Source organism: Rhinoderma darwinii, chromosome 12 (assembly GCF_050947455.1).
Source record: "Rhinoderma darwinii isolate aRhiDar2 chromosome 12, aRhiDar2.hap1, whole genome shotgun sequence".
In the NCBI taxonomy this organism is placed as follows: Eukaryota; Metazoa; Chordata; class Amphibia; order Anura; family Rhinodermatidae; genus Rhinoderma; species Rhinoderma darwinii.
The window spans coordinates 9,770,974-9,797,308 of NC_134698.1; the positions used below are offsets into that span (position 1 = coordinate 9,770,974).

The 26,335-nt window shown below is 44.3% G+C and overlaps 1 protein-coding gene and 1 long non-coding RNA gene across 2 annotated transcripts in view; one reads left to right on the forward strand and one right to left on the reverse strand.

The window, feature by feature from the left end:
- Nucleotides 1–5,918: 5,918 nt before the first annotated feature.
- The window catches only part of ADAMTSL4 (ADAMTS like 4), a 107,586-nt gene continuing 87,169 nt past the window's right edge, over nt 5,919–26,335 (forward strand). Inside the window, exon 1 of the mRNA XM_075844759.1 lies at nt 5,919–6,258. The gene's annotated coding sequence lies outside the window, so the exon portion shown is untranslated. The remainder of the gene's footprint in view (nt 6,259–26,335) is intronic.
- On the reverse strand, nt 12,960–21,409 carry LOC142664782 (uncharacterized). The gene is made up of 3 exons (XR_012851376.1): nt 21,327–21,409; nt 16,803–16,895; nt 12,960–13,043 (listed from the first exon to the last, which is right to left on the reverse strand). It is a non-coding gene; the product is annotated as an uncharacterized LOC142664782 (long non-coding RNA).

A 26,335-nucleotide genomic window follows, 5' to 3' on the forward strand; every position in this document is an offset into this window, starting at 1 on the left:
ATGGGGACGAACAATCGTACTAATGATCGCTCGTCCCCATAAATATCCAGTCATTACTCCTTGTGAAAGGAGCAAACGAGCGACGATCAATGAGCTGTCTCATTGATCGGTGCTCGTTTTTACGTCCCATATCGGCCCGTGTAATAGGACCCATTTCTTGATCTTGCACTCCTCCTATTCTGCCCTGGGTGATTTTAAGTAGTTTAATGCTGGTTACTACCATCCCCAGATGTATGTAGGCATCGTCCCAGTTCTGGGTGTATGTGCAGCGTAGGGACCCACCTTATAGAGGTCGCCTTTTCGTGGCAGGTGGGTTCACACAATTTGATCAAAATGTGCGCTAAGAACCTCACTATTGTAGGTAGATTCAGCACAATGCATATTTAGTGACAGGCACTTTGTATAGGGGCATATGGCTGGCACGTTTTTTGAAGGGACACTTGACTAGCACTGTATATGGGCATTACATTGTAGGTAAAAAAAAAAAAGACACAAACCTTCGTAGACTAGTGTCCTCTTTTGCCTGTTTTTGGGAAGCATGCATGGAGACATCTCTAGAACGGGGCTGCCCATTCTGCTCCTGTCCGCTTCTCTTAGCATCACTCAGGAGAGATGCTGTCAGGGTCTAGAGTGGAGAGCCAATGCAATGAGTGGCTCCATGTGTGGAAGACTTGACGTGACAACGCATCTGTCAAAGAAATGCGTGTCCACCCGCATTGCGGCAAAAAATTGTGTCGTTTTACCACGAAGTGTGAACACAACCCAAGTGTTATAGCAGCTGAACCTGCAACAATCAACTCATCACTAAAGGTACATCCAGACATAGCGGTCACGTCATGTTTTGTTGCGTTCGTCTACCGCAAAACAGTAGTCGCGTTAATAAATATGACATGACCGTTCTGTCTGAATATCGAGCAAAACTGGAGCAGGTGTATTTTGAAACAGAAAGACCAGATAAGATAACCCCTTGTTTCATTCTGTACTTTACTTTATTTTAGCCTCTAGGGGTCACCATTTTAAATGTTGTCTATGGGACACATTTAATCGATCACTAGATTTCTCTATAGACGCTATCTAAAATAACATAAAAATAACAAACTAGACTTACAACAATCTATAGGAATTATAATCGATAACTGAGCAGTTCAGAGCGTTTATTTTAGAGCGTTTATCCGAATATTGTTGGTGAGACTTTTATCTATTTAAAGGAATATAGGACTCCATATTTCCTTTTGGCCTATCTCTCTAGGAGACCCCTGACCTTTAGGGTAAAAACAGTTAAATACTGTGTTTTTGGAGGAACCGCCCTGTCTGACACTGAAAATAGCAGCCTGGGGTGTGTTTTTGTTCCCCTGATGTCCCCCTCCCCTTCATTACTTCCAGTTTCCCCTCAGTGAAGGTACACAGACCACCACTCACAGTAACTTCATTGACCAGATAAGTAGTGGAGAAGCAGAGGGGGCTCACGGGCGCTTGGAGGGGATTCCACAAAGCCCCTGATGAAAAGAGAAAGGTCAACACATGAGACCTGCTCCATAATACACTGTTGCTTTTTTGTTTCCCTAATGGGAAGAGCGAGACGAAGGAAAAACAATATATCTTGAAGACATCGGATGGCAGCGCCCTATAATAGTGGCAATAAAGCAGGAGGTGACAAATTGTGTCTGACATTTGTTACATAGTAATAACTAACATTGAAAATATGTGGCACTGTGGCTGACACCTGAAGAGCGCACTGTGGCTGACACTTGAGGTGATCATTGTGGCTGAAACTTGAAGGAGACACTGTGGCTGACACTTGAGGAGGGACACTGTGGCTGACACTTGAGGAGGGACACTGTGGCTGACACTTGAGGAGGGACACTGTGGCTGACACTTGAGAAGAGGGACACTGTGGCTGACACTTGAAGGGTGCACTGTGGCTGACACTTGAAGGGGACAATGTGGCTGACACTTGAGGAGGACACTGTGGCTGACACTTGAAGGGGGCACTGTGGCTGACACTTGAAGGAGACACTGTGGCTGACACTTGAGGAGGGACACTGTGGCTGACACTTGAGGAGGGACACTGTGGCTGACACTTGAGGAGGGACACTGTGGCTGACACTTGAAGGGTGCACTGTGGCTGACACTTGAAGGGGACAATGTGGCTGCCACTTGAGGAGGACACTGTGGCTGACACTTGAGGAGGACACTGTGGCTGACACTTGAAGGGGACACTGTGGCTGACACTTGAAGGGGACACTGTGGCTGACACTTGAAGGGGACACTGTGGCTGCCACTTGAGGAGGACACTGTGGCTGACACTTGAGGAGGGACACTGTGGCTGACACTTGAAGGGTGCACTGTGGCTGACACTTGAAGGGGACAATGTGGCTGCCACTTGAGGAGGACACTGTGGCTGACACTTGAGGAGGACACTGTGGCTGACACTTGAAGGGGACACTGTGGCTGACACTTGAAGGGGACACTGTGGCTGACACTTGAAGGGGACACTGTGGCTGCCACTTGAGGAGGACACTGTGGCTGACACTTGAGGAGGACACTGTGGCTGACACTTGAAGGGGACACTGTGGCTGACACTTGAAGGGGACACTGTGGCTGACACTTGAAGGGGACACTGTGACTGACACTTGAAGGGGGCACTGCGGCTAACACTTGATTGAGGGGGACACTGTGGCTGACATTTGGAGATGGAACTGTGAGTGACACCTGAGGGGGACTATGTGGCTGATTATGGCAATAGGCATAGAAAAAAAAGAGCAGATCTTCAGTAGAGGAAAGTTTTCACTTTTCTGCTGCTGCTATCCAATGGCATTTTTAACAATAAAAATATACAGAGAGAATACATCCCACAAATACATCTATGTAAGTGGCTCCTGTGCACACGTGTATGACCTGGACCTGGCCTAACATGATTTGCAGCCCTCTGATGGTGTCAAGGCCCCCGTAATAGTTCCAGCAGATGAAAACTTCTCTAACGTCTCAGGACCGTGGGGTATAAAGGTGCCCGGATTGTTACATCCCAAGTCATGTCGTTTTCCCTCTTACTTTTTAATAAAAATCCACAACTATGATGGTCATTTAAAAAAATTCCAATTCCCATAAACAGTGCCAGGGTGCCCCCATAAACATAGTGAGGGCACTCTCAAAAACAGCGCCAGAATTCCCCCATAAACATTGTCAGGGCACTCCCATACACAGTGCCAAAGTGCCCCCATAAACATTGTCAGGGCATTTTCATAAGGGTATGTTCACACGGCCTATTTACGGACGTAAATCGGGCGTTTTTGCCCGAATTACGCCCGAAAATAGCGCCTCAATAGCGCTGACAAACATCTGCCCATTGAAAGCAATGGGCAGACGTTTGTCTGTTCACACGAGGCGTATATTTACGCGCCGCTGTCAAATGACGGCGCGTAAATAGACGCCCGCGTCAAAGAAGTGACCTGTCACTTCTTTGGCCGTAATTAGAGCCGTTATTCATTGACTCCAATGAATAGCAGCGCTAATTACGGCCGTAATCGACGCGGCGTTCAAGCGCCTGCACATGCCGGTACGGCTGAAATTACGGGGATGTTTTCAGGCTGAAACATCCCCGTAATTTCAGCCGTTACGGACCCCCGCCGTGTGAACATACCCTAACAGTACCAGGGTGCCCCCATAAACAGTGCCAGCACACACCCATAAACAATAGATTTTTCATAACGATAAAAGTAGGTAGCGATCTTCAAATAAGTAGCTAATTAAATAACTGAGAAAGGCCATGATCACACACACAGTTTTGATGCAGTTTTTTGAGCCAAACACAGGAGTGGACACATAAGAAAGGAGATGTATCAGTCTTTTCTATATACCTTCTCTTCCTTCTGGATCTACTTCTGGTTTTGGCTAAAACATATGAGCTAATAAAATCGATCAAATCTGCGTGTGTGATCATGGCCTTATTCACACGGTGCATTTCTGGTGCAGTTTTTGAAGTCACAACCAAAAATGGATCGTAAAAGGAGGGTAAGTGTATAGGAAAGATTCTTCTTCTTGTTATTTTAATCCACTCCTGGTTGTGGCTTTAAAAACTGCACTAAAAAACTGCACTGTGTGAATATACCCTTAGGGGCAGAAAGCTTAGAACTAGAATAGATGCACCAAAATTTATCACAATGGCTCATGCTGCACTATAAATTCGACACATCTCGCTCTAACTTTACGGTTGGCTTACTTTAAATAAACTTTTTTGCCCAAATTTATTTAGTCATTTGGTGCAACGTGGCCCATTTTAAGCCCCACCCCTTTCCTCTGAGCCACGCTGTGTATCTGTGTGAAACCACCCTAACGATGACGATTTCCACCACTGACACTTTCATACATGTGCCCCGTATTTATCGAAATTTTTTGTAAAAAGCACAATGAGAATGTGAAGGAGACATATTAAAGATTATTTTAGGGACCAGGATAAATATCAATTCCATAATATAAGAAGAATCGGTAGGAATCCTATAGTAACCTGCAGTGCTGTGGTGAAATTCAGGTTCCTCGGCAATCCCATCAGCAGAATACTGAAATTTTATAAGCAGATCCAAAAAGTCCCTATTCAAAAAAAACACGCAGCAAGAGTACACCCATTACTAGTGGCAGCAAGAGAATGCCCCCATTAACAGTGCCAAGAGGAGTGCCAGACAGAGAATGACTTCTTTAACTTTCCCAGACAGTGAGTGCCCTTGTAAACAGTGTCAGAGAGTTCCCCCATAGACTGTGCCAAGCAGAGATGGCCATTAAACATAGCTCCAGCGAGAAATAATGGCAGTGCCTACCAGAGTGCCTCCGTTAAAGGGGTATTCCCAGAATGGACATTTATCCTCTATCCGCAGGATAGTTGATAATCGTCTGATTGCTGGGGGCCCCACCGATGGCTAGAATGGGGATACCGAACCCCTTATTTAGTCGAGCAGTGTGGAGGACATTGAATGGAGCGGCGGTTGAGCTTCGTTCAAAGCCTATGGGAATGACGAAAACAGCTCAGTACGGCGCTCAGCTGTTTCCGTCTGTCCCATAGACATTGAATGGAGCGGCGGGCGCATGCTCGACTGCCACTCTATTCATGCTCCTCCTCACTATGGAGGGTGCAGTGAGGTGGAACGTGGGATTCGGGACCTACAAAATTCTCACCTATCCTGTGGATAATTGTTGATTCTGGGACAACTACTTTAACAGTGCCAACCAGACAATCCTCACATAAACAGTGCTAACCAGAAAGTTCCACCTACATAGCGCCACCTACCAGTTCATTAATATAAAGCTCAGGCTGTGTTATAAATAGATGCTGGCGTTCATGAGATATAGGTGCACATTATCATTTCATAAATATGCAGAATGAATGACGTGTGCCATGGCTCCTCATATGAGCAAACAACGCGTAAAAACATCCGACGCTCTGATATATAGTGCCCCATAGTGACTCTATAGAGGGCAGGTCCTTGGTGGGCAAAGAGTGGTCATCCGACTGGTTGTTTTACGAATTATTACTAACTTTTTTTGCATATACAATACAATAAAATAAAAATAGAATAAAATATTAGGATCCTGGGACAATGGGTTACATAACAGGGACCGCTGCTCATATTATACCGGCATGTCCGCAGCCAAAACGGACCCTCAGTAGTCAAACACAATGGTGATCAATACTTTGTAGACCTGCACATGACTCCTATTAGTCAGCAAGTGGGGGGGGGGGGGGGGTGTGTGAGGGGTGGAGGTTGGAGCACATGGAAGTCCAGGTCCGCTGTCACAGGGAGGAGGAGGAGGAGTGCTGGTGCATTATAGTGTGTAGGCTCAGAAGACCACCACTCAGAGTGGGTCTGGGGGGAGAAGCATGGATGCAACCGGCGAGCTGCAGAATTAAGGATTGCATTCCAGAGGGGAGTGAAATTGATCAGGAAGACAGGAGGGAGGGAGGTGGAGGCGGCTTGGGGTTGGGGACTGACTCAGTAGAGTTCAGCATTGAGCTGGGACTGTAGTGGGACTTTCTTAGGACAGGAGGTGAGAGGAGTGAGTGCTCTGGAGAGTGCAGCATAATTCTGGATCTATGGAGTGTGAGTAAGGACATGCTGTAACCTATGCCAGCAGCAGGGATTGCTCTTTCTACGTTTGCACCGGGACATTCCAAACTCGGATTCTGAAAACTTTTTGTTTTGACCTAAAAACTTTTTGTTTTGACCTATTTGCTACATCTGGGACCCTTCCCTATTCCCTGCAGTGAAGGTAAGCCACAGGTTTATGTGTGTTTATAATCGGAGTATATGGATTGGGATTATATGGGTTAAATAATTGGACTCCTATGTCACAATTGCAATGAGTTTTGATAGATGGGTCACTTCGCAATAGTGTACAGTAAACGGAACCAAGTAAAGCAGTGTTCTTCAAACTTACAGGCGTTGTGAAACTACAACTCCCAGCATGTCCTGAGGGTTGGGATTATATGGGCTAAATTGGCCTCATAAGTAACATTTGTGATCATATTTGATATGGGGTCATTAAACAATAAAAAGCGCGTAAGTGGTTTACACTGTGCGTTTTTAACATGCAGTTTTTTTGTTTGTTTTGGTTAATAATCTCCCAATGGGAGTCCACTTACCAAAAATGTATGTTAATGCAACAAAAATGCAGTGTGAACGTAGGCTAAGCGTGCCGTATACGCAGTGGCCGTGGTGTGGTTGTGTGCAGCGCGGCCGACGTAAAGCTGTGTAGTTTATACAGGTAAAGCACGGCTGCTGCACGTATGGGCACCCTAAAGTAGTGGATCTCCTGCCGCAACTACATCTCCCAGCATGTCCGGATCGTTAGGATTATGTGGGCTAATATTTGTGATAATTTTTTATAAAGGGGTCATTTAGTAACCGAGCAAAGCAAAGATCTCTCTAGCAGTTGTGAAACTACAACTCCCAGCATGTCTAGAGGGCTGGGATTTTAAGGTTTTTATTGGCTTCATGTGTAGGGCTACGGTCCTACGTAGTGGTGGCCTATTGCCTCGCTTATTTGCTGGGTATTACCGGCAAAATCGCGCAGCCGTTCATCACCGCACGGGGGAATAGTTACGGCTGCATACACCCTCCCCCGCCGCTACCTGGGTCCATACCCTAACATTTGTGATCTATTTTAATAAATGGATCAATTAGCAATAGAACCGAGTAGCTGTTGTGAAACTACAACTACCAGCATGGCCAGAGGGTATGCTGGGTGTTGTAGTTTCACAACACAGCTAGAAAGCCACAGCTTGGAGATGTCTGGTTTAAAGTTCCGAATATTCTGATACTATATACCCAACGGATGATGGAGAGTTAATGTTTACTTCTGTATCTACCTCATTACCTTCCTATGGGCTGTGGTACCCCGAAAGTTTACGTTTTCCACGTCTAGTATTATACACGGACCTGTGTGATAGGACGTCATATCTGAAGTCTTGCATAGAAGATTGGCAGTCCCTCTTTACACCTTTGAGGATAATTTACCACGCGTTTCACTTCTTGCTAAATCTTATCTTGTAGACTGAACATTGTGAATGAATGAAGTGGCTCTGTGATAACTGTTCTGTAAACCTAATGTCAATCAAATGTGATATTCACCACGAAACATCGAAACGTCACACGGATGGAGTTGACGCATTTTAGTTTTTTCTTTTACCCCTTTGGGTAGAGGTTCTTAGATTACCGTGCTGATTAAAGTGTCATCTGCAAAAATTGTCACCATATACATGCAAATAATCAACAGATATAGCGTGAATAGTTGTATGGGGTAGGGCTGACTTTTCATTACATGTGTCATAAACCTGAGTGTTGGTTTGGGTGGTTGACATGGGTATGAGTTGGCCATCACTGGTGCACGTCTACCAATGATAAGTTGACATTGGTGGTGATCGAGTGAACATTGGACGCTTCATTTGATGTCTACAAATCTTTATAGGTACTAAAATGTAGAGTTTTTGTTTATTTTCTGCTTATATGATGTTAATATCGGTGGAAGCGAATAGCAACGACCCATATAGACTCTACACTGGTGACTCTGTAGGATAACCGTTATAGTAGAAATTCGCTATCTTCTTGGGTTGACCAGACCCACCTTCTATGCAGATGGACAAAATGCAACCACGACCACTTGTGTAGAAAGTCTGTAGAAGTCCTATTACATTTTTGTGGAAGGACTTTATGGACATTTGGTCTGTGATGCCCATGGAGTCATGGGGTTAAGCTACGCCTAAAGTAGAGCAACATATTTCTAATTGATCAGGACCTTACAGTTTTGAGATGACCAGCTATTTCCTTTGTATAGGTTGATCTTCTGATGACACAAATAAGCTACGATGATCCAACTGGTCGACCTATGGAACCAAATTTCTGATCTAGTCCTCTACATGTATCATGAAAAAGGACTGTTGTATTGGTAGCTGACTATCCGGTTGTACAGAGGAATTTTGGCCCTATATGGTCCTCTTAAAGAGCAATGTTCATTCTTGGCGTGGTTTTGTCATCGTGAACATTGCCCCATGCCACCATTTCAAAAAAATAGTGATGGTGTTAAACCGTGAGAACGGTCCATACCTCAATGGTTTCCTCCTTCACAATTACCCACACTTCAAACTTCACATAGAAAAATTGTGGAATGGTGGGTGAAGAGGTGACGGCATCGAAAACGAATTCTCGATTTTGAGTAGAACCTTTAAATTAGGGCTTCTCAAACTGTGAGATGTGCCAAGTTGCCCCCCAGTTGTTGGTGAGGGACAATTGAGGAGTTAGTTTTGACAGAAGTGATTATATTCTGCACAGGTCTTTTTCCGGATTCACCAATTTCTAGTTTAGCAACATGCCTGACTCCTTTTTGTGTTATTTTAATATTCTAGTGAGTTCAGGAGACAAATTTTATGAAAAATGGAGTACGTTTTGGCATGGACTTCGACCAATTGTAAGGACCAGGCATCATTGGATTTTGGCTGGTGAAGCCCCAGTAGAAAAATATAACACCCTTGGCGATATTACGTCGGATGTACGCCAGCAAAATACTTCCTGGGCTCGAGCTTTGCTCGCACCGATGGCCGGGATCGAAGTTATCTGTTTAACCCCTCAGATGCCTCCGATCCAGGATGTTTAACCCCTCAGATGCCTCCGATCCTAGATGTTTAACCCCTCAGATGCTGTGGTCAATAACGACCATGGCATCGGAGCGATTAGACAGAGGGAGGGGGCTGCCGATAGTTTGCCATGGCATTTGGAGACCTAATAATAGATACCATGGTGGTATAATATGGACACCAACTTGTTTAATATAAGCACCTTCTTATACATATTGGTGCGGTCCATGCTCGAACAACCTTTCTACCTTCTCGTATATAACGAAATATGTAAAACTAGTGTAGGTTAATCCTTATCTTGTATCAAGTCTTACAGTATGGGCCATGCTGATATTATATTGGCACCTCCTGGTGTATGGTTGCATATATACAGAGCTATAAGATAAGCTTTGTCTTGTTTTTATGTGTAGGTTAGATGCATTTACAGTAAGATTTATGTCTTCAGTCGGATTTACCTCCTTATATCAATACCATAAATATCCGGGCCGAGATTTTCCGTCTGTAGCCGATTTGAGACCTGTAGGTAAGCTTATGCTGACAAGTTACCTGCCCTGGAGGTAGAAGAGGCGGGGGTAATTGGCCTGTCTGCTATAAGCTTGTGGCTCCGAGAGAGTTATTTATTTCCTCAAGCCTCAGGTATCAAAACTTCGAGATCTTCTGATGTCTGCCTTACAGTCTTAGCATTCCTTTCAAATAAAATGGTGACCACGGGGTCAAGCCCGTCTCTTATGTATTCTGTATCAGATCCACAGCTTAGTGTATGGTTACTCTGACCAGACTCGGTGTTAGGATACGTTCACACATACTGCATGATAATAGATATGGGTTTTACCTCCTACCCTGAGATTTAGAGACAGAAGTCAAGGCTCCAAGTCAACTTCAAAGGATGCTTGGTTTACAGTTCAACTATAAAACTTCACAGGACAATAGCTATAAGGCCCCATGCACGTGGCTGTGCCCATAATCACGGCCCTCAATTACGGGCATGGCCAGCCACTGGCGGCCACGGAGAGCCACTTGTATTTTCGGCCCGTGCTCCCATACAATGTATGGGAGCACGGCCCGTAAAAAGCAAAAGAGCAGACATGTCCTATCTTTTGCGGCACACTTCTATGGCCTGCAACGATACAGGAAGTTGTCCGTGGTCAATAGAGGTGCATGGGTCCGTAATTGCGGACCGTAATTACGGTCCCCAATTACAGACAAATTCTAGTCGTGTTCATGGGGCCTAACATTTTAAAGCAGTTGTCCACCTGGGACAACCCCTTTTCCGAAAGCAGCACCCAAGTCATGCGATGACCCTTTGCGGTATGGCGGCTGCAGTGTTGGACTGGAGTTCCTTAGGGCCCACCAGAGGAAATAATTCTTGAGGCTCATCCTTCAGCTATATATAAATAATGAAAGGTCACTCTTTATTGTGTAGTAAAACGTTAGATCCCATTTGTGCCACTGTATAGTAGTAAGGCCCCCTTTGTGCCCCTGTATATTAGTTAGGTCTCTTTGTGACCCTATGTAGTTATAAGGCCCCCTTTGTGCCCCTATACAGTAGATAAGGCCCCCTTTGTGCCCCTATACAGTAGTTAGGTCCCCCTTTGTGCCCTTATACAGTAGTTAGGTTCCGCTTTGTGCCCTCCAATGGTTCTCTGCTCCGCATTAGTCAGTGGCCGGAGAGACGGCCAGTCCAACGCAGGCCAGCATCACAAAACCACTGGACTTGGGGAACCCCATGTGAATCTGTGTAAACATGGCAAGCCAAGGATAAAGTTAGACGGGCCCACTTTGATCCTGTTTCCCAATGGCCCACACAAACCTGAAGCCGGCCCTGGCTGCTTGAACCCCTGGAAAAAGTTTTATAGATTGGGCGACTGCCGATGCCGACACATTTTCCTTGCAGAGTCATTGAATCCAGTGGGCGACCATGTGACACATAGTCACGCCGAGTCCTCCAACGTTAGAGAAGCTCCCTGCTCTGACATTAGAGGGGAATCCTAAGTGAGACCCCCCCCCCCTCTATTATATCCTTATGCACTAATAGGACCCCTGTCAGGCAAAAGTCATTGATTGCCATGACACTTTCTGTGCATGAGTAATTATGACTTGATGAGGTCTTGTACTAGGCACGTCTTGTTTGCTCATGATGCCAGGCAGCGCAGTATTGTGGGCATAACTCCTTTGGACTGCGTGTAGATAAAAGTCTGAAATATTTCTATATTAACCGCACAGTGGCTGAGGGTGTAAACTGATGCCCCACTTAACTGGTGATTCCCCGACTATCCCTGCCCGCAGCAGATGACACTGAGTGAGATGTGTGTTTTCACACTACGTAGGATGAGGCTGGTGAGAGGAGGATGTTGACTTGCCAAATACCAGAGGAGATGACTCCCGGCCTCTGTCACAAAGGCAAATATAGGCTCACCAGCGGCTCTTCTTAAAGGGCATTTACACCTAATGTATATTTATACACGGATGAAATCCGCTTCTTTTCACGAACGTAGGATTAGAAGTGTTTTTTTGTTTGTTTTTTTTTAGAAATTTACCCACAATGCATTGTTCATGGTTAGGAAATTCAGAACCATGATGGTTTTGGTGCCATACTCAATCCTTTACGCTCGTTCAGCCGACCGCTATTCTTAATAAACTTCCCATACACATGCTTGCTTTGACCGAGCGTGCATGTGCTTTCAATGGGGAGAGGCAAGCAAGCCGCCGGCGGACACCTCTGGCGATGGTTCTGGCCTCTGAAAACAAAAGGATCAGGCGATGTAATTCAACATGCCCTAACCTTTTTTTCCCCCCGACCTCACTTGTCGGGGGAGAGTTAAAGGGCCCCGTACACATTAAATGGACGACTGTTCGGCCAACACTAATTTTGTGTGTATGGGGACCTTTAACATGGCTTTCGACCTGTTTATCATGACATATGCGCCATTTTGATCAATTTGCTACTATTTTTACCGACCCGTAAATACGTGCATTTTACAACACTATTGATTGTAGTGTGCCCTGGGTGTGGCGTGTTTATACCCATGTTTTTTGAACCCGGCATACCAACTAAACAAGTGGCGGCTATTTGAAGCATATGGATGTCAGAGAAGAACCCCCGCAAATTAGCCGAGGGCTGGGCAGCCATATTGTTTTTGTATGCCATTTACTTGAATGTAATACTACATTTCCCACGCAATGGCCACTAGGGCGGCGGCATTCTCAAAGGGGGTCAATCTTGGACAATAGGTACGCTGCCTTCACTATTAACACACGGAGACAGAATTTTTAGTGTTTGCACCAGTCATAGAGTCTGACAACCTGTAACTATGCGGCCTGCATTACGTAACTGGTATTCAGGCAGAGCCTTCTGGATCTTGTAGTCCAAACCAGGAAGTCTGCTCGTAATTGACGTTGCTGGATCCGTGACAAGCAGTTCATGTAGAAACAGATTCTGTCAGACATGTCTCCTGAACTGATGTGTTTACTGTGCTGTGTGTGGTTTCTGTATCTGACAGAACTGTTATCACTACAATGTGCAGCCTTTGTTTCTGCTTTCTGATGGCCATCTTTACTGAAATTATCTTATTCTTTATCTAAAATCTTTAATTCTCATAATGTTGTTTTATTGTATAGCTGTTTGGTTTTGCCAGGAGATGAACATCATACGGCGGTTACTAACACAATGACATTTTTTCATCCACCATTTTGAGAAATCATACTTTGTTTTCAGACATCCTGTCAGAGTCAGACAGGTGAAGTGGAGGAGTTGCTCTTAGCAACCAATCAGGAGGCTGCTTTCATTTTAGATCCTGTCTTAGAAAAATGAGAGCTCGAATTTGATTGGATGCAATTTTCCTCCTCACTTATTCCAGTCTTGGACTAGGCGGCCATTTCAGTGGCACAATATTTACTATAAGCCCGGGCTCACCTGCAGGAAGAACTAGTACAGACAAAAAGTGTCAGCGCTGCTACAGTCATGTCAATGCAAATAAAATGGTCATGTGCCAGTCATAGTAGTGCCCCATGTAATAAAAACAATAATATTATATTAGTGCCCCATAGAATACTGCAGCAATAATCATACTTACACGAAATGCCAGCTATACCAGCCCATATTTTAGTGCCCGACATAATAGTAACAATTATAATAGTGTGCACAATAGAATAATGCCAGCTCTTGTACCTGCCCATATATTGGTGCCAGTCATAGTAGTTCCCCCATTATAATAGTGTGTCATATTGGACCTTAGAATGCTGCCAGTCAAAGTAGCGACCCATACAATGATGCCAGTCATATCATAGAAGGCTGCCAGTCATAGTAGTGGCCCATACAACGGTGCTAGTCATATCATAAAATGGTGCCAGTCATAGTAGTGGCCCATACAATGGTGCCAGTCATATCCGAGACTGGTACCAGTCATAGTAGTGGCCCATACAATGATGCCAGTCATATTATAGAAGGCTGCCAGTCATAGTAGTGGCCCATACAATAGTGCCAGTCATATCATAGAAGGCTGCCAGTCATAGTAGTGGCCCATACACGAGTGCCAGTCATATCCGAGACTGGTGCCAGTCATAGTAGTGGCCCATACAATGATGCCAGTCATATTTTAGAAGGCTGCCAGTCATAGTAGTGACCCATACAATGATGCTAGTCCTATCATAAAATGGTGCCAGTCATATAATAGAAGGCTGCCAGTCAAAGTAGCGACCCATACAATGATGCCAGTCATATCATAGAAGACTGTCAGTCATAGTAGTGGCCCATACAACGGTGCTAGACATATCAAATGATGCCAGTCATAGTAGTGGCCCATACAATGGTGCCAGTCATATCCGAGACTGGTGCCAGTCATAGTAGTGGCCCATACAATGATGCCAGTCATATTATAGAAGGCTGCCAGTCATAGTAGTGGCCCATACAATGGTGCCAGTCATATCCGAGACTGGTGCCAGTCATAGTAGTGGCCCATACAATGATGCCAGTCATATTATAGAAGGCTGCCAGTCATAGTAGTGGCCCATACAATAGTGCCAGTCATATCAGAGACTGGTGCCAGACATAGTAGTGGTCCATACAATTCTGCTGGTCAAATCATAGAATAGTGCCAATCATAGTAGTGATCCATACAGTGCTGCTAGTCAATCCTAGAATGGTGCCAGTCATATTAGTGGTCCATACATTGGTGCAAGTCATAGTAGTGGTTCATTGAATGGTGCCAGTCAGAAGTGGCCTATAGAATAGTGCCAGTTACAGTGCCAGCGCTATAGAATAGTTCTCCCATGGAATAATGACGCTTATAGAATTGCCCCTTACAATATGTAAAGACTTAACATCTCTGTGTTTGCAAAAAGCATGTGTCTGCTGCTCCATAGATCCATTACAGACTGCCATAGGAGGGGGTATGCATTTTGCTTTGCTGGAACTGGAACGACCATCTTCTATTTCACCAAACGAATCCTCTCACCTACTGTATTCCTAGAAGTTGGGCACCTGCCATTTTTGGGGATATCTTTCCTGATCACACGTCACTTGATCCATTACCATTCTGTGTGGAGAGTATCTACAAAGCGTGTCGGCATGATTTCAATAAGAGCTATGTAATGCTTCAAATGCCCTGTGGAGGCGCTGCAGGGAAATTGAACACTTGCTGGCAGTACACCCTGTCATTGGGGGACGTGAATGTAATTAATAATACATTTATGTAACATATTCCGTGCCGTTATCGCAGATCTGAAGCCTCCATCTTGTCTGATAGAGATATACAGACCCGCAGATGTTTACTAACATAGCAGCCTGGTGTAAACACGCTGAGTTATGAACTTGGAAGCGCTCCACTGAATAACTCATGCCAGGAACTCCTGGAATAGCTCGGAAGGTCAAGGGAAGGCCCCGTACAATATTAGTAGGAAGGGAGCATGGGCCGATCCTTGCATGGACAATAGAGAGATGTCTATAAAAGATCAGCATGTCCTGTCCCTCGAGGTCTGGTCACGCTTTACTTCTGTCTTTCCCTATCGATTACATTGTGGCCTAAAAATTGGTGATATTTATTTAATAAAGCTGCTTCTTCGGTGAGTTGTTTAATGGGTTAAATGATCGTATGTATAATGTCTGATTACAGCTACCCTCCCATGTCCAAGTGTTCAGATTGACGACGACGCATATAAACGTCCAAGTGCGGGAACCGTTCCCTATCTGTGATGTTTATATATATATATATATATACACACACGTCATGGTGCTGTAAGGGTTAAAATTTCCTCCAAATAATCCGTCAGCAGAATACAGCCATTTGCTGCAGTCTGTATTCTGTAAATGAAGCACAGACTATAGACTGTCATAAAACAGCCTGTAGGCTGCTGAAGTTCTAGGAGGAAAGTCACCGTTTCGGGATCACTAGCAGTTTATAATGATTACTGCGATGTTTTACTTTCTCCCACACAATGGTGTACAGCGAATAGAGGGGACCTCATAGCAAAGATTAAAAAGGGCCCTTTAATATGGTGCCAGGTTTTGTCACCTCGGATAGAAAGGCCTGTTCTTTTTCCGCACCCCTTTCTATGACCCTAGGGCCAACACCTCACCCTCTTATTCTTAGAACCTCTCCTGACGTGTCTGTTTTAGTACTCCCCATAAAATCAGAATTCTAGAGTGTCTTTTTTTTTTTTTGTTGTACCGTTCCTCCTAGAAATGTATGAATAAATTGATTGCTGGGTGTTACCATTCCCCTTGTCAAAGGGGCGTGTCTATACACAGTATCACTCTGTCAGCACTGATTGGACAGTGTCAGTCTGTGTAGAGACACACCCCCAACTGGTAACACCCATTTGTCAATATACTCATAAATTTGTAGGAGGAATAACAGAGGAACGGCACAATGCAGAGTTCTAAGAGTATATGCTCCATATTTGTTATTTAATGGGAGATACAAGAATTTACTAAAAAACAGACCTGTCCGTAGAGGTGACAGGTCCTCTTTACCAAAGCAGTTTCTCTAGAGCGGTGTGTCCTGCGCAAATTCTCACTACCTGGCAGCAAAGGTTAGTATGAGACTAAGGCCTGCTTCACACGACCATGTTCAGTCCGTGACATACGGACCCTATGTTGGATGGATTTCCCGGACCGAACACGGTTCAGGGAGCCGAACTCCTAGCATCACAGTTATCCATGATGCTAGGAGTCCCAACCTCCCCATGGGACTACTGTCCCATACTGTAATCATGTTTTCGGTATGGGACAGTAGTCCCGTGGGGAGGCAGTGACTCCCAGCATTATGGATGACTCTGATGCTAGGGGTCCGGCTCCCTGAACTGTATTCGGTCCGGGAAATGTGACCGACATACGGTCCGTATTTCACGGACCGAACACGGCCGTGTGTAGCAGGCCTTACCCCCTCTCTAAGGGCCCCATAGCAGCCGCATGCTCTGCCTCTGTAATATGTATACCCTTCCCACATAACAATTTATACGCCATTGTCCCTGCTGGAAGTGAATGCCCTCCAGCTATAAATTGTTCTAGGTTGGGCAATGCCGGTGGCACATTGTTCCAGCCAAAACAAAAAATTTAGAGATTAGCGGGCACGGAGCCAAGAACCGTGATACTGACACCGAGGTTGTAACATCATTACATTTGTAAGATCCTGAAGGAACGTCTCTGGCCTCGAATGCCTGCACAGGCGTAATCTTCTGACCTTACCTGCACCCTGGAAAGTCGCTCGTAAACGGTTCCTAAGGTTCTAGTAACGTGGATGAGTCACTCCTGGAACGGTCCAGAAATTGGATCTGGTCCCTGAAATTAAAAAAATAGATTTTACTTTGAGCTTTTACTACTGTTTACTGTGCAGGGTGCCAAGTACGTGGGGATATTGGTGGCATCCTGATCAGCAAGCAACTCTCATTTATTGGTGCAGGTTGCCTTTATTTTAACCCCTTACATACAGACGCCATTTTTTTTATTTTTTTATTTTAATATTTTTTTTTATTTTTTTTATTGTTTTTTTTATTTTTTGTGTGCTTTTAATGGCCTGTTCGAGCTTTATGCTGCAGGGATGGACGATCCTTTCCTTATTGTTCGTCTACAAGAATGCATTCCACGTGTCTTAAAGTTGCGTCAAGAGGGATTGGAAGGTCTAGGCGGGACATATGGAAAGGATTATATTGGGAGAGTGCGGCCATTATTTTTATTTTTCTTCTTCGTGTGTCAAACTAAAATCTTTGTCTTGTGATTGGTTAACCCTGTACAGCACATGTAGGTAATCTGTGACGCTTATGGGATTGGGTACAAGGATCACTCCATTTTTGTTCTTTATTTTTTTGTCTGGAGTTATTAATGGGACAATAAACATAAAATGCGGGGGGGAAAAGCGGTAAATAAAATACCTACAGTACTGTAAAAACTATTTAGTCTAGGGGGTTGGGCTTGGGTCAGGGGGCGTGTCTTATTTTGCCGTGGGGGAGGGTTTTTGTTCCTGGATAGTATTGAGACTTTATACAAAATTATCAGATGCGGGGCTCCCACAGATACAGAAATATATTATTAGAATAAATATGGCACATGTTACAAACGCCAATGTTTCTGGCACCCTAAGGGTGTGTTCGCAGATAATGGTTTTGGTCAGGTACATATAAAAAAAAGAGGTTGTATGAGATTAGAAAGAATGGTCTGATTTCTTTTTTTCCGAAAGAGCTCCACTATTGTACATAGGCTATGTCTGGTATTGCAGCTCCGTCTTATTAATTTGAATAGTGTTGAGCTGCAATACCAGACACAGCCATTGGACAAAAGTGGCACTGTTACTAAAAAAAAAATAAAATTGATTATATAACCCTTTTAACTGCAGCTACCAAATGCTTTTCATAATCCCTGTTTCGTGCGAAAACAGATCCAGGATTATTTCGTAGAACTGTTCCTTTAAGAAAAAAATACTTGTATCTAATAATTGTGCTACGGCTTCCCAGTGTATGTGGACTTACCCGTATGGTGTTTTATAGAGGCGGACATATTGATAAATGTCCCTACTGTCCCCAGTTGTTATGCCCAGTGGCACATTCTTCGCTAAAATACGATTAGTGGACTTTGCTCCAAGGTGATTAATGTTGAGGCCAGGGAGCGCACGTTACCTCATTGTGGAAGCGCGTGCGATCATGTGAGCTCATTTCAGGCAGAATATATGACAAATTATATTAATGGCCTAATATGCTCTGGTCCGGATTCCAAAAAGCAAATTACTACAAGCCAGTGATGGAAAATTGAAGTGTCAGCTCACTTGGCCATTATCACATTCTGACGTGATCCGGTTTTCCTGGTGAACCAGTACGAAACTAAACAAATGAGCTTGGTCCATTATCAAGCATCTGTCAAGCCAAAGCGGCCACATTCCTTGGCAGTGCATGTTATAAACATATAACAGCATCGGCTTCTTAAAGGGCCAGCTAAACTTGAAAACTCATATCCCATATTCATTGGAATTCCTGAGTCGTTGTTTTTTGTGAAGCCCGTTCACCCTAATCTTCTCCGATGTCTTACCACAGCCACCAATGACCGCCATCGCAGTGCCCTTAGGCATTTTGATTGAGCTTTCTATAGGCACAGAATGGCATATAATCGTGTATTATGCCCACCTCACACCATTTTCTCCCACTTATTCGTCTTTCTTAGGGCCAGTTCACACGTTGCGTAAATACAATGGATTTTCCGCAACGGAATTAGTTGCGGAAAATTCGCAGCAAATACAGTAGCAGCAATGTGGATGAGATTGAACAAATCTCATCCACACACTGCGTAAAATACGGAGCGGAAATACAACTCAGAAATTGACCTGTGGTACGGAGATTAATTCCGCAGCATGTCAATTGTCTTTACGTAAACGCTGCCTATATGTTGCAGGTTTTCCCCATTGAATTCTGCATCATTCCAACAGTGGTTCCGTTTTTTTGCGGCAGATTTGCAGCGATCCCGCCGCAAAAAACGGAACTTAGAAAAAGATAAACGTACCTAGGAGTCTGTGTTTCATCCTCCTGGGATGACTCTTCATCTCATGTGACCGCCGCTGCAGCCAATCACCGGCTGTAGCGGTGGTCACATGGATGAAACATCATCCTAGGAGGCCGGCCTAGATTACGTCAGAGAGCCGGCCTCCTGGAATGACGCTTCATCCCATGTGACCACCGCTGCAGCTAATGACAGGCTGCAGCGGTCTCCAGGGATGAGACGTCATCCCAGGAGGCTGGCCGGCTTTAGTGCTGCAGTTTTTCGCAGCGGACATACCCCATAGTTTGGTGCATATTTTTGCCCGGAATGCCCTGCGGCAGACAGGGCGGATGCACTTCATGCTATTACGCAGCGTATCCGCCACGTGTGAACTCAGCCTGAAAGTTGGAAATATTTAGGAAATTCCATTCAATTAGAACTTTATATAACCTAAATAATACCGCCATACAGTGGCAGATAACCATACCATCCAGTGCCCACATAATAGTGCCATATAGTGAACACATAAAAGAAGCCATAATGTTCCCAAACAAAAGTATTTTTATACCACCCATATAATATCTCTATACAGTACCTAATACCACAGCCAGTGCCATAAGAAAGTTTGTGATTAGCGGAGAGTTTAGATCCACTGATTTTGTGGTTAGACTGCAGACACCCCGTAACCCATTTATGACACAACCCTCTCACCGGTGACCCATTGGCTTGTCTAGACTTAGACCGTTGTCCCTTCCAGTAGGCGTTTCCTTGTGTAACTCGAGTCTTATACCGTTCGGAACGCGCTTGCACACGTTGATCTTGTCGTTTTACTGCATCTATAATTATCCGGCACCCAGTAATCATAATTTGGCACATCCTTCCCGATACTGTATTATTATAGAGATTGTTCATATACAGATTACTAGATGCAATTTATTTTTTATGGTGTCGTTTTTTTTAATGCTGCCAGTTTTTTTAGTGCAGTAAAATTCTAATGATCTGATCACTAACTAGAGACCCGATGCTGTGAGGTCCACAGGTACAGCCTTGACTGACGAGTTCTGGTGAAGCAGAAGTGCCAATTTGTGAGTGCCGCCGTCAACTCTGGCGTTCTGATGTGGGATAACATGGACCTGACAAGGAATTCAAGTTTCGGAATGGTTATAGTCTCGCTAATCCAGCATGGGAATATTTTTGGCCCACTTCAGATTAGGAGGATTTATAGGACCATAGAGGGGCTGGATCAGTGGATGGTACTGTATTTTGAACCCGTTCACAATATTTTTAATCTTGGATCTATTTAGAGAGCAGATGTTACACACCACCGAGCGACAGACCAACTAATGTTTCTCAAAAATAAGGATAATGTCTTATCGATCGGCTAAATAAAAAAATACCAAGGAAGCTTCTGGGACCAAGGACCAATCCCAGCGTAGTGCAAAAGATTGCTCACCCCCCGACGGCCGCAGCCATGGATCTGTTAGCGCTGGCCCGCATCTCCTCCCAGGAGACACCAGCGCTCACTTCCACTCTGTTCTGCTGTGTCCCGTAGTGTGCGCGCGCATGCTCGTGTCTGGCCTTAAAGGGAAATATCATGAAAATAATCATCAATTAACCCATGATCTGGACTATAAAAAGGGCTCTGCCCTTTCACTCATTGCCTGAGCGTTATTGTGTTTACCCGTGTTAGTCTTGCAAATGGTCCCTTAGTGTTATCCTGTTACCAATGTTCCCGTACCTGCTACCGTTGTTCCTTTGCCTTAGAAAGTTGGAGTCGTGTTGTGCCATCAGTAACGCCTGCTGTGTTACACCATGCCTGGTGTCCGCTGCCAAGGTCCCATCTGAGCCTAGCCGTTACTGCTGTCTGAACTTCTACAGGTGCCCTTGTGCTTGGACTATATAGACATTGACTTGGTACACTGTTTGGCCAGCTGCTATCCCGCTACGGCGGTACGGCCAAGTGGGTCCGCATGAGAACAGATTGTGACAGAATGCACGGGCCGACATTTTATAGAGGGGTCTATGGCAAGTTCTTATGAAGGTAGAATCTGTAGTAGAGTCCTTTTGGGGTCTTCCTAGGCGTTCCTCCCTAAAAAAAAACAAAAAAAACCTGGACAAACATATTTAATTGCCATTTACTAACTAACTGCAGTGCCAGAACGGTGATTGATACAAGAAATTGACCAGATTGCAACCATCATTTTGGCTATTTACACCTACCAGTTATAATAACGATCAAACAATACTAACCACAGTACCCCCTTTCCCTCGTGCCAGTCACAGGGCCTCCATACAGTGCCCTCAATTGTTTGCCATGCGGGCTGGATAACCTCACCACACCAGCTAGGACTGATGATGTCACCGAATAGTGACCTCATCATAGTTCGCTGTTCCACTGCTACAGTGCACTCCAGCGTTCCTGGTAGCAAAAACTCCTAGAGGTCTACGCCGCCTCCCAGCATTTACGTTGTCAAGTGTTGATGGTCCTTAGGTTTACTATGTAAAAATGCCCTGGTTAACCTAAGCTGCCATTTTTTCCTAGCAGTTTTGTTGCTGGAAAAAGAAAAGTGTTTATACTGTAACGCTCAGGAGTCAGAACGTCTCGCAGCCACATTCCTGGATATTGTGCTCAGACTGTTAAAATGTTGTGTATACTCTGCGTGGAGGCAAAAGGTGACAGACGAACATAGACGCCAATGCTCCTTCTTTTCCATGAGCGATTTCATTGGTTCCATGTAGTAAAATGGAATACCTTAGCTATATACTGGGCCTCAATCATTAACTAGCTGTCACTTACCTTAGTGGAAAATTTATCGTGGTCGGGTGTTGCTGGAATACCACCTAGATCTTGTAACGTAGATAGAGTCGTATCAGATGTCTCTAGCCCCTTCATTTGAGGCGGACTCCACCCATAAAAACAGAGAATTTAGGTTATATTTGTCATCTGTCCCTAATGCCACTGCCAACTTTATGTTGGATAGTGCCCTGTGCAGTACTTTGGTGCTCCCCCATATTGTGTAGTGTCATACAGTGCACAGATAATTATATCATACAGTGCCCAGTATAAACACCAAACATGATGGTGTGTACTGTACACTGGCCTAATAACACTTTCATACAGTTGCCTAATAGTAATTCTATACAGTGCCGCCGCCACCATGTGGTAAAATGTACTGTACAGTGTTGCATAAAAACGAAGTAAATACCACAGTGCTCAAATAGAACAGACGTGCAGTGCTCATATAATACCTCCACACAGTGCTCATATAATACCTTCACACAGTGCTCATATAATACCTCCACACAGTGCTCATATAATACCTCCACACAGTGCACATATAATACCTCCACACAGTGCACATATAATACCTCCACACAGTGCACATATAATACCTCCACACAGTGCTCATATAATACCTCCACACAGTGCTCATATAATACCTCCACACAGTGCTCATATAATACCTCCACACAGTGGTCATATAATACCTCCACACAGTGCTCATATAATACCTCCACACAGTGCTCATATAATACCTCCACACAGTGCTCATATAATACCTCCACACAGTGCTCCAATAATACCGCCATACAGTGCTCAAATAATACGGCTATACAGTGCTCAAATAATACCGTCATACTGTGCTCAAATAATACCACCATACAGGTACCAAATAATACCAACATACAGTGCTCAAATAATACCGCCATACAGTGCTCAAATAATACCACCATACACTGCTAAAATAATACTAAAATACTGTGCTCAAATAATACCGCCATACAGTGCTCAAATAATACGGCCATACAGTGCTCAAATAATACCACCATACAGTGCTCAAATAATACCGCCATACAGTGCTCAAATAATCTCATCATACAGTGCCCAAATAATACCACCATACAGTGCTCCAATAATACCGCCATACAGTGCTCAAATAATACCGCCATACAGTGCTCAAATAATCTCAACATACAGTGCCCAAATAATACCACCATACAGTGCTCCAATAATACCGCCATACAGTGCTCAAATAATACCGCCATACAGTGCTCAAATAATCTCAACATACAGTGCCCAAATAATACCACCATACAGTGCTCCAATAATACCGCCATACAGTGCTCAAATACTACCACCATACAGTACTCAAATAATACCAACATACAGTGCCCAAATAATACCACCATACAGTGCTCCAATAATACCGCCATACAGTGCTCAAATAATACCAACATACAGTGCTCAAATAATACCGCCATACAGTGCTCAAATAATACCACCATACAAATAGAATTGTCATACAGTGCTCAAATAACCAATCCAAACATAAAGTAATCTAATAGTAGTGCTATGCAATGAGTTAATAATACTGTTATATAGATGGTCGCAAGCCTTGGGTGCCAATCTGTGGTGCCCCCTTTAGCAGGAGCGGCTCATGCACCAGACAGGACTCCTACTCCTAAAGCCAGCCCTGTCTAACCCTATATTTTAAGCTGGGTGGCAACCACAACCGCTCCCCCCACAGGAGTTTGCACCCGAACTAAGCATGGAAGAAGGGACGTTCTACTGTATAATGAGGTGAAATTTTCATTCAGCACTCTGGGAAAGCTGGGTGACGCCGTGAAAGTGTTCACACTACGTTCCCAGTGGCGTGTGCGTCGGAAAAGCTCCTAACGCATACGTCAAACGTATCCATAGCCCTCTGTTCACCTGACTGATGCCATCCGTCAAGCTGGTAGCCCTGCTATACGCCTGGTTGATTCTGTGTCGTGTATATCTGAGTACTCGTCCCGTTGACAGATTATGTCATTTCACATTGTTGTAATGTTCCCCCACCCTACGTTGCGAACAGAAGATTCCTTCCAAATTGCAGTGCCGCGCGGTTCTTACAAGCCCCTGCCAGGTGGTTTTTATGATAATTCCTCTAATAAAACTCTGATAGAGCTCTGCCAGTTCCTATTCTACAGCGTGTCACTTGAACAATGCCTGCGCGATTACGGTCTTCCTTTCCATTTGCAAAATAAAATGTCCTGGTTGGAGGTCACTTGAAGGTCGTTATTCTCATGTGATGCCGATTCCCAGCCCTTTAATCCAGTGACATCGCAGGACTTAAATGTGCAAATAACTACAAATACTAGCAATAATGGGTGTGGTTGTTGCCCAGCTATTGACAAATCGTTAGTGGTGTATGACTCTGCATTGTGGGAGAGCCCCCCCCCCCCATTTCCTCTCTCCTACTGCTCCGCCTCCTCGGAAAGTGTCAGTCTTTACCGTAGTATTGGCATTCTATTCATGAACCAGGAATTGAACACTGCTACAGATACTGGCCAGATGGGATAGTTTATAAAACGGTCTGTGGTGTTTGTATTTAAAAAAGTAAAAAAAAAAAAAAAAAAAAAATATATATATATTTTTTTTAAGTGGTATGCCATTTTTTGTAAAATTAAAAGTTCTATAGCTTTCTAATACACACTGATTCAGTTCCTCTCCATTTTCAAGACCTCTGCTTGCTCTCAGTGAAAGTGAACATTCTTCTTTATATCCAGATTCGAAAAACCAGTACAGACCTAATTCCTATCATAGCTGAGGGTTTGCTACAATTGTTTCTAGTCTGAACATTCCTTTGAGAGCCAAGTACCTCAACAGCACAAATAACTCTCGTCCTGACAGTTTGCTGCAATGCATCAGTTAACCGGTTAACACCTGCGCTCGCCATTCCGTTGTTCTGCTCCGGAATTGCTGATTCCGTTGTACGACGGACACCACCGGGAGCAGACGGAGCCCGTTGACTTTAATAGAATCAGTCGGGGTGTCCGTGGTTTTACCGGAAACAATATTGCAGCATACTGCGCTATTTCCGGTATTTTGTGCCGGATCTGTGACGTAGGTGTGAACAGGCCCTTAGTTAAAACGTATCAGTCGTGAGTCCAGGCTGATTTGCTTACAGAACGTTGTCTAAACTGGATATAATAGTAGCAAACTCTCAGCTGTGAGAAGCATTAGGTATCTCTGGGTTTTAGGCCAATGGTTGTAAACCAGAATGTTCACATTTACTTACAGCAATCAGAGATCTTTAAGCACAATGCGGCAGATTTACAATTGTTGCGCTAGAATTTCACCCTTTTTTTTTTGTTGGCGAAAATCATTTTTTTTTTAATTGAATTTCGCCAAAACAATAAAAAAAGCAGAAAGGGGCGTGGCTTAAATGTGCCAATTTTGGCGCAAACAACTGACGTAAACCAAACTAACCTGGAGACGGTATATGGAGGAGAAAAGTGTTTAACATGTCTAGCAAGGTGTGCCAAATTTATTATACAGGGTGCTCCACTTTATAAATTTCCGCCATCTTCTGACTGAATGCTCTAATAATTAAGAGTATTACTAAATCTGCCCTGAAGTATATTCGAAAGTTGCCAAAACCTTTTATTTGCTAAAACTGTAATACCCCATCAAGGTTTAGTCACATAAAACCGGAAACCCCTTTAATTTATGTTCTAAACTCCTCCTCTAAATTATGTTAATTTGAACAGCCCCTTATAAGTCTATGGGGATCCTTGCCTCGAAGCGATCACTAGAGGATCTTCCCTTGTTAGGACCTTTTCACATCTCGTCTCTTCCTTCTGTTACAAGTATACGTTGGTAGGAGTCCCGACGTATACCTCAGACAGAAGGTATCAACGTATCCCACTGTTTAACCGTACAGTGGGAATACGTCACCCGAACTCCCCTGGCACAGCGCCTCTTTAAGCGCTGTGCCCAGGGAAGCCCCTTACGTCACTATCCAACCCTGGTTGGTCCTGTCATCTGGGTGATGAAAAACCTGAGCAGGACTCCCTTCCCCGGAGGAACTGCATTGATAGCAAAGGTTGGGGAATGGGCCCAAGGGTTGAGGGGGAAACAAAAAGTACTTGTATTCTGGGTGGCAAAGCGCGGCATCATAATGACGTGCCCATTTTAATGAGTGCTATAGGGCCCCCTCTCGTTTATATATACCACTGACCGTTGTCTGGTGAAATTCCACGAAAATGGGGTAGGACCGTAGACCATGGTGGGTAATTTTTGAAGCTTTGAGTATGGTAATAACAGGTTTGAAGCATTTCTTCACCATTCCTGGTCCGGATCTACCAGATTATACATGGTTGATTGTAAACAGGAAGACATGTAACATGGGATGACTCGCACGGGATCAAACACATGCATCATATACTAAGTATATTCACAGAGCATTCATAATGTTCCCCTCCTCAATAGAGGC